Raw genomic sequence first — 8,772 nt, 5'->3', positions numbered from 1 at the left:
AATTTATGTAATTCTAATCTAGCCAATGTCAGTTGGTGCAGTAAATCAGTAGATTGGGTAATTTTGTGTTTCTCCTCCAAATGTAAAATCTGATCCATCAATTTTTGTGTCTGCTCCTGTCTAGCCTTTTTCAACCTGGACCCATGTTTAATCAAAATTCCCCTTGCCAAGCACTTTAATGCCTGCCATTTGGAATGTAATGATGCTGGATCAGTCTGTAGGGCTTCTCTATAAGTTGATAAAGTATCTTGGAGTTCCGTAATACAATCTATATCATCCAGTAGTGATTCATTCAATTTCCACCTCCAAGGAGTACATGGTTTGTGGGGTATCCGCAATTTTAATTGTACTGCGGCATGGTCAGACCAAATAATATTATGTATTTTTGAGAAGGAAATCCAATCAAGATACTGTTGTGACATCAGAATATAGTCTATCCTAGAATAAGTTTGTCTAGCATTAGAGAAAAAAGTATAATCTTTTTCATTTTCATGAAAGCATCTCCACGTATCTACTAGTCTAGCACGACTGAGAGTTCTCTTCACCTTGTTCAAAGTAGCAAACGGTAATGGCGAGATGCCTTTTGAATTATCCAATAAAGGATTCAAGACCATGTTCAGGTCACCTCCTATCAAAATTAGGCCTTCAGCAAAGGCTTCTAAAGTCCGTAGCAATTTGAGTAAATAATCAGCCTGGTGTGTATTAGGAAGGTAGACACTTCCTAATGTGCATTTGGTATTGAATAAAGTGCCCTTAGTAAATACATACCGACCTTCCTCATCTTTAATAGTAGCAGAACTGTGGTAGGTAATATGCTTATGTATACCTATCGCCACACCTTTAGTTTTAGTATCGGGATTGTTGCTTAAAAACCATTGAGAGTAATTACTAAACTTCTCTAGTACATTATCTTGTCCTCTAAGGTGGGTTTCTTGTAACATTAATATGTGTGCTTTTTGCTTATACATTTCCCTAAACAGTTTACTCCTTTTTTCAGGAATGTTCAGCCCATTGATATTCAAGGATATTACATTGACTTCAGCCATTGTTAATCAGGTAAGTATGAGACTTAGCATGTGCAAAAAATTTCCGCAATCTAGCAAAAAGTATGGTCTGAAAGTAGTCAAAAATCAAATTAGTCGTTGCAGCACTGCTTGGTACAATGGTAGTAGAACCGAAAAATAAACATCTATTAAACTTAGTTAACGTAAACAAATCAAAATAGTATTGGGGTAATAGGAGCCCTCTACATGAGTGGCTAGGAATCGACAGAAAAGGTCTGTCGGAAACCCCTGGGGGGGTGGTAATCACCATAACCATGGCTGTGTGGGCTCGCTGTCGCCACACCCGGTGTACAAATCAATAAAAAGTATAAGTATGGCCTAACGTGAACTACTAGATTATGACTAAAGCAGGTCTCCATAATATGCTACAAAAACTGTAAAAGAATTTCAACGTTGAGTAGAATCACTCACATATCATAGCAGTCACCTGAACAATAAGGAACTTCTCAGAAAAAAAAAAAATTAAAATAAATAAGGACATGAGAAAAAAAATACCATAACCCTGGTTAGGGTGGATGAGAATAGAGAATGTCCATTGTTCTTGTCAGCCGTCCGGTTTGTGGCACTTTTCTGGTGTCATTTTGTTCTTTTTCTTCTTACTTTTAGGTGTGGATACGTCAGTCCAGCTTTCTTTATCGGGCAGTTCCGGGATAGCAGGAGCCAATGTAAGTTTTTCCCATTCTGACAGGTCTGGTTCCTCAATTTCACATATTTTGCAAAATTGGGATACGTCATCAGGATTTGAGAGCGATGCCGTTCTTCCTTCCTTGGATACTTGTACACCAAAGGGATACGTCCAGCGATATAGAAGCCCCTTGTCTTTCAGCTTCAGAAGGAGTGGTTGTATAGATCTGCGTTGCTGTAATGTGTACCAGGAGAGGTCCTGTAGGATAATAACCTCCGAGTTCATGAAGGAAACGGATCTCAATTTCCTAGCTTTAGCTAGAATTTCCTCCTTCAGACCAAATCTGGTAATACAACAGATAACATCTCTGGGTTTATCCTTGGGGGTACCCCTGGGTTTGAGTGCTCTGTGTGCTCTTTCCAAATCAATATCAAATGAAGTTGGCTTGTCTAGCACTTGCCGAAATAGTTGCGACACAATGTCCATAAGGTTTTCCCCTTCAGGCTGTTCCGGGATTCCCCTGAGACGGAGATTATTGCGTCTCCCTCTATTGTCCAAATCATCCAATCTCCTCTGCATCGTGGCAATGACTTTTGTGTAATGCGTATTAGCAGCAGTCAGGGCCTCCACCGTAGTTTCCACACAGTCATTTCTAGTTTCAATTTCTAGAACACGTGAGTGTAGAGAGGCCATCTCCGTTTTTATGCCAGCTATTTCCTCCTTCAACGTGCTTTTAAACTGTGTAATCATGTCAGCTAAGTCCGTTTTAGTAGGAAGGGATTTTAAATGCGCAATTGTAATCTGTTCAGAACTTACAGATTCGCTGTCGGACTCATCAGCGGGACTTCTAGCACGCCGTGGCGCCATCTTGGATCCCTGACGACACTGTTCAGAGTCTGTCGATGTGAAGAACTGTTTCAATAAGCGCTGTGAGTCTTTCGCTTTAACGCTCCTGCATTCCTCACCATCATATTCTTTAGTTTTACCATGTTTGCCCATGATTCCAATCCACAGCAGGCGTGACACCGGGTTTGTGTAGCGGAGCTCCGGTCTTATGCGACTGCCATGCTCGGCGGTTAACCACGCCCCCCCTGGTCTAATTTCTTATTAGAGAATTAAGAATTAAGGATAAGGAAAAAAAGAGTTTAAATAAATACCTCCCCCCCCAAAAGAAAATAAAGAATTTGGTGGTATTACAAAATCCAATATTTCTTTATATAGAAATATGCAATAACATCCTCAACTCACTGCCTGCCCTCCCACTACATTCCAGACACACCTGAACTGTGAATTAACTTTGTGAACCGTTAATTTATTTGCACAATTCTAAAGGTTTACACATGTATATATATATATATATATATATATATACAATTTCTGCCAATATATTGCACATTTCATGTTTACATATTTATTGTGTATTTTTAAGTGCCTTTTTGTGATATGTACTAGCTGGAGCCACGTCGTCTCGTCTCATTGTATACTTGTATACTGCTGAGATGACTTTGACTTTGACATTGTAATAGTTCAGATACAAGCAGTGCATATTAGTGCAAACCATAAAAAGTTCAAATATATAAATATATACCCCCACAATGCAAACAATACTATAGGTTTTTAAAGAAGCGGATACACTGACCAAAAATGTGTGTACTTTATTGATAGCTATATTAGTAAGCCCTCCATTAATCAATATTTTTGTGTTTTTTCTTTCCCAGATTTTATGTTTTCCTTGATTTCAAGTTTTTTGACACAATACCCTACAAAGCATATTTAACATTTAGTGCAGTTTGAGGCAATAACTATTGAATATTGGGTATTTTATGACTAAAAGTGCTACTAAAAATATTTGCATATATGTAGATTGCAAGGCTTAGAGTTAAAATTAAAAATGAAATAATACAAACAGTAAATGGATACTGTCACGGGAAAACAGTTCTTTTAGAAAACACATCAGTTAATAGTGCTGCTGCAGCAGAATTCTGTACTGAAATCCATTTTTCAAAAGTGCAAACAGATTTTTTCATATTTCTTTTTGAAATTTGGCATGGGGCTAGACATATTGTCATTTTACCAGGTGCCCTCAGGTCATGTTACTTGTGCTCTTATAAACGTCAGTCACTCTTTACTGCTGTACTGCAAGTTGGAGTGATATCACCCCCCCCCAGCAGCCTAACAACAGAACAATGGGAAGGTAACCAGATAGCAGCTACCTGACACCTCTGCTGAAGGATTTGTTTGCATTGCTACAGGCGCTCCCCCAAGTTTTTTCCTGCTTGGGTGTTATTCTCATGCTATCTCAAGCTATTCCTAGGTCGTGGTAAATACAATGGGAAGGGAGAAACAAAAGCTGTCTCAAAGCAATTCCATCCTGAAGTGCTGTCTCCTTCTCAAAGCTCAGAATCAGGCAGAATGAGGTTGCTGCCTCAATTGCATTATATACAATGTAAACAGTGTAATTTAAAAATAAAAAATAAACCATAAAAATCATGACAGAATCCCTTTAAAATACAATTCCGTTTATGATTGTTACTCTGTTTACAAACATACCAAGATAAATAATACCTGCAAATATTTTATGTGTTCGCTTGGAACCCTCAGTGATAGAAGGGTCATTCCTGATGGCACAACAATGCTCACTTGGACGACAGTAAGAAAAAGTTTTATACTGTAAGTCCTCCAGTTTTAATTTTCTGCAGCAAGATGTTTAGACCCCTGGATTTGGCCAAACACGTTTGATAGAAAATTAAGAGGATTACTGGCCTATGTCTCTAAAGGGGTTATTTACTAAACTCCGTAATAAAATCGAACTTTTAAAAAATTACGAATTTTTCGGAATTTATTTACCTCGAGGATGGAAAAGTCTGAATCTGAAAATCTGGCATCTCAGACCTGTCGAGGTTGCATATAAGTCAATGGGAGATGTCCCAATGATTTTTTGATGTGTGCTGGGTTTCGTGCAATTACCCAAAGTTTTCGGGTGAAAATTCCAAAAAAATCGTGAAAATCGGATGAAAAAAATCGAAAACATTGTGAAAATTGGATTTTTGGAAATAATTAATAAGCGTAAAAACTCAGAGCGGATTTAAGTTTGTAACAGAAAAAATTGAGATAAATTCGGACTTTTATAAATAACCCCCTAAGATTCTGTGATTTTGCGGAAATTTAGGTTCCAATAATAATGAAGCAATGACAATCATTTTTGTAATGAGGAATGTGGTTCCCCCCAATTTTGTGCAATGTATAGGAAAAGGTTTTATTCCCATATCAAACCCTCATCTCTGTTTTTTTGAAAATTGAATGAAAAATGGAAATTCTCAATGCCTCGATGTTAAAACACAACCAGATGTTAAGTGTTCGAACTTGTCATCGGGAAAAAAAGTGAAATGTATCACGTCATAAATCAAATTTGTCAGAAAGTCAGATATAGACCTAAATCACACGAGACATCACATAAATTGTTGATACGAGGGCATTTCTTTGTGATTAACAGTAGTACTGGAACCCTGCAACTCAGAGGAAATCTCTGACAGATGGGCTCTTAACTCTCAATAAAATGAGAAAATCCCTGCTGAAAGTGTATTTACTTCTACCTGCTTCTCTGCTCATGTTAGAATTCAATTTTTATTATAATGCAAATATTTATTACCAAATTATACCCTCAGCGTGCTAGAGATCTTCTTTCTTTTATGAAAATACTTTATAGGAGTGCTGTCATTTCCATCAAAATAAACGGACTATAATAATAAATATGCAGTTATCAGCTGCTATCTTTTTATTGAAATTCAGTTCGTTTAAAGTAAAGGCAATCTTTTGGGCATGGATGGGGATGGATGGATTTACCATCACAATTCACAGTAACATTTTTTTTTTAAAACCCTCGGCTTCCCCGAAGAATACTGAAGAGTACGAAGATTTCACTTTGATGGACTATGTGATATCATTGAAAATTTTGCCTATTGCATTTCTTCCTTCTACTTTTAAGGGGTTTTCTTTTGCTTTTCCTTGATTTACATTCTCCTGATCCTTGTCAATGGCAATCTTAATAATAAATAAAGAAAATAGCATAGCCAATCCATGAAAAATTACAATAAAACTTTAAGAAAAAAAATCAAAAATTGTCAAATGCAATTACATAGAAAAATTAGCTCAATGGATATGACCAACGTCTTCATTAGTTGAATTTTCTAAATCTGTATTTATTGAGGATCAAAAACACTCCTATCCATTTGTCATCAGTTTTATTTCTAGTTTTACATTTTTATTCTTGAATCAACAAATGCATTTTTTTAGCTGTAGTGTTGTGTAGGCAGCCATCTCAGGCTATAGTGCCCTATCCCGTACTTTCAGAAAGAGACAGCACTTCATAATGGAACTGCTTTCAGATAAGCTATGTTTTGCTTACTCAGTGCAATAGGAGGAGTCTCAGTGGGGTTTGGTGTTTTACTATTGAGTGCTATTCTCATATCTACCATTAGGGGGTCATTGGAGCATTTTTAGCAATGCAGGTGTCAGGAAAATCTGTTATTGTTACATTCCCATTATTCTGTTGAGTAACAAGTTACTGAAGCACAAGTCACATGGCTGGCTTATAAAGAATCTTTTTTTGCTTTTTCTGTTAAATCTATGAGACTAATGTAAGTGTGCAAATGTCCATGATAGAAAGTCTATTTTGTACGAAATAACTCTAAAATCAAATAGTTTCTTGCCAGCATAACATGTTTACATACACTAAGGGGGTTATTTACTGTACTCCAAATGTGAAAAACCTGAAAAAATTGTGTTTTTTTTATTATCAAAATTTTTAGTGGAAACTAACTTTTTAGGGCAAAAAATCGTGGAAATTCTGAAAGATTTGTAAAAAAAATTTTCCCGCAAACAAAATTTTCGGAAATGTGTATTAATAAATAAGCCGAAGAAAATATTGAGATAAGTTCGGACTTTGATAAATAACCCCCTCTAATGTCACTTAATTATGCTAGAAGAGAAATGTATATATATATTTGTAGCAGCCATTTCCACCAAAAGGATTTTTTAAAACTTTAAATAGTAAACGATTTAAACTGTAATAGTGTCAACAGGAAGAGCCTTTATGTTTAACATTATCTACAGTATATACAGATATGGGTTGTCTGTTATCCTGAAACCCGTTATCCAGAAAGTTCCAAAATTAAGGGAAAAAGGGTGTCTCTAATCGACTCCATTTTATCCAAATAGTCCAAATTTTTCTAAATGATTATATTTTCCTCTGTAATAATAAAACAGTAGCTTGTACTTGATCCAAACTAAGATATAATTAATTCTTATTGGAAGCAAAACCAGCTTATTGGGTTTATTTAATGTTTACAAGATTTTCTAGTAGACTTAAGGTATGAAGATCCAAATTATGGAAAGATCCTTTATCCGGAAAACCTTTATCCGGAAATACCTGTACTGCAAAATAGGAAAGCGGGGGGGGGGGGGTCGGAGTCAAACTAGATGCTTATTTTTAAATTCCTGGCTTGGAGATTGTTTCCTATTTAACTACAGTGCTCATTAGGCCACAAGGCTATGTCTGGTGCTGCTAAGATCCAGAAACAGACATGAACAAATCTATTGTAAAATTCCCTCTTTTTCACACTATGGGAAATAACACTTTTTATTTGACAGTTGGCAGCTAGAATAAGATATTTCTGATTTTATCCATTCATTTTGCTTCTGAGTGTATCATTAATTCACTTCTAAGATGATTTATAATTATTACTATTTGAGGCTCATTTATCAATTTAAAAGTGGAATATAATTGTTGAAATAATTTCTCGCTCTATTGCAATGTGATTTACACAGCGGAGCAGTTGCTGCTGGTGGGTACTACCTCTTGGCAGGGAAAAATGATGTTCAACTGTTCAAAGCAGTTAAACATGTTGTGATCAAACGACACACAGATCAGCTTCTATACATGGATCAATTTATTAAAACCACCTGACTGTTAAGAAAACATTCCAGGAAATCAATAAAGCTTTGACAAAGCCTAACGTAGATCAAACTACTGGATTTCTTATCTAAATTCCAAGTAGTGTTGCCCCTACAAGTTAAGTTTTATGAAAGGAGAAAAATGGACGTTGAATCAACCTACATATGGTTCTCAAGCTCTCCTTAAATGCTTTATTTTTTTGTTACTAAGTGTCCAGTTTTCAGCACCTGAACATCTGGCATTTTCCTTCACACTGCAGCCAATGTTTCCTCCATGCGACTTTACTTTCTACTTGACCCTGAATGTATTGTGCATGTGTCCTGCATCATCACTCAGAAGGAGAAACCCCATGGTCAGGGTTTGGGATATTTTGTCTTGCCGAGGATGGGGGATTTCTGAAAAAAAAGTACTGATACCATCAGTAATCATTGGACCATATACTACTAAGTTTACAGGACTCACCCCCCAGGTGACCACAAATACTATCTCACTGTTTACGTGGGCCCCTTGGATGGAGGGTCCTGCCAACAAATAAAATGGGGCCCCATTCAGCTGTGCCCCTGATCTGCCCTGACCACTCTCAGTTATCCCAAAACCATGCCCATGATGCACAAAAACCCTGCCATCCCCCACAAGCCCTGCCCCTTTAATGATATGTGAATCATGCTTTTCCATCTTGGGGGTAGATTTATCAAAGAGTATAATTAGAGATGTCCACAGTCCACAGAGTGAAATACTGCCTCTCTCCATTCATTTCGATGGGATTTTTAAAGGAGTATTTATCAAAGGGCAGTATTTCACTCTGCGGACTGTGGACATCTCTAACTAGGGATGGGCGAATTTTTTCACCTTGTTTCGCCGCAAAAATGACGCTCATAGACTTGTATGGCGTCGTGTGTTTTAAAAAAAATAAAGACGCACAGCAAAAAAAAATTCGCTGCATGACAAATTTTTTTTGACGCTCGCAAACTTTAATGGCCATTGTCGACATTTCCCCGGCGCGAATGTTTGGCAAAACTAAACGGGTCAAATTTGCCCATCCCTATGACTCTAACTTCACTCTTTGATAAATCAACCCCTTGGAATCTAATGGACTGCTGAGTTATGGGAACATATTTAGGCAGCTTAAA

The 8,772-nt window shown here is 36.9% G+C and overlaps 1 long non-coding RNA gene across 1 annotated transcript; it reads left to right on the top strand.

Moving 5' to 3' along the window:
* The first annotated feature begins 974 nt into the window (after nucleotides 1-974).
* On the top strand, nucleotides 975-2,711 carry LOC121395266. The gene is made up of 3 exons (XR_005962370.1): nucleotides 975-1,056; nucleotides 1,671-1,729; nucleotides 2,499-2,711. It is a non-coding gene; the product is annotated as an uncharacterized LOC121395266 (long non-coding RNA).
* The last annotated feature ends 6,061 nt before the right edge of the window (nucleotides 2,712-8,772 follow it).

The sequence above is a fragment of the Xenopus laevis genome, chromosome 6S (genome assembly GCF_017654675.1).
Source record: "Xenopus laevis strain J_2021 chromosome 6S, Xenopus_laevis_v10.1, whole genome shotgun sequence".
NCBI classification, from domain to species: Eukaryota; Metazoa; Chordata; class Amphibia; order Anura; family Pipidae; genus Xenopus; species Xenopus laevis.
Note: the sequence above shows the minus strand (reverse complement) of the source record. Positions and strands in the feature narration are given on the sequence as shown.